Source organism: Lupinus angustifolius, chromosome LG19 (genome assembly GCF_001865875.1).
Source record: "Lupinus angustifolius cultivar Tanjil chromosome LG19, LupAngTanjil_v1.0, whole genome shotgun sequence".
Classification (NCBI taxonomy): domain Eukaryota; kingdom Viridiplantae; phylum Streptophyta; class Magnoliopsida; order Fabales; family Fabaceae; genus Lupinus; species Lupinus angustifolius.
Genome location: NC_032027.1, coordinates 6,818,183 through 6,818,653, shown reverse-complemented (window position 1 = coordinate 6,818,653; position 471 = coordinate 6,818,183).

Genomic DNA, 471 nt, shown 5'->3' with positions numbered 1-471 from the left:
TGGATAATCGATTAACGGATTTGATTTAATCGATTAAAACAGAAACAGTAAGCTTAGGCAGATTCGATTACTTGCACGACAATTAACCGATAATGAAATTAACACACAGAGCTTACAGAATCATCAGAGTGTTAACAGTATGGCAAATATACAGAATATAGCAATTAATTCTACTATACAAGTTAACCGATTAAATGCAATAAAGAGAGAGAGAGAGAGAGAGAGAGAAAAATCCTACAACACGATTTTTATCGTGGTTCGTTTGCTTGTCCACCGCAAACTACATCCAGGCCTCCCGGCTGATTTGGGAGATTTTCTTCACTATAATTGAATCAATGTTTTTACATGCACATCATCCAATTACAACAACTTAGACATTCACAAGAAAATAAAGAACCTTATTCTATGGTTTGACTCCCTTCCTACCGATAAAGAAAACGTTTCTTTCGGCGTAGCCCCAGCCAAGAACCT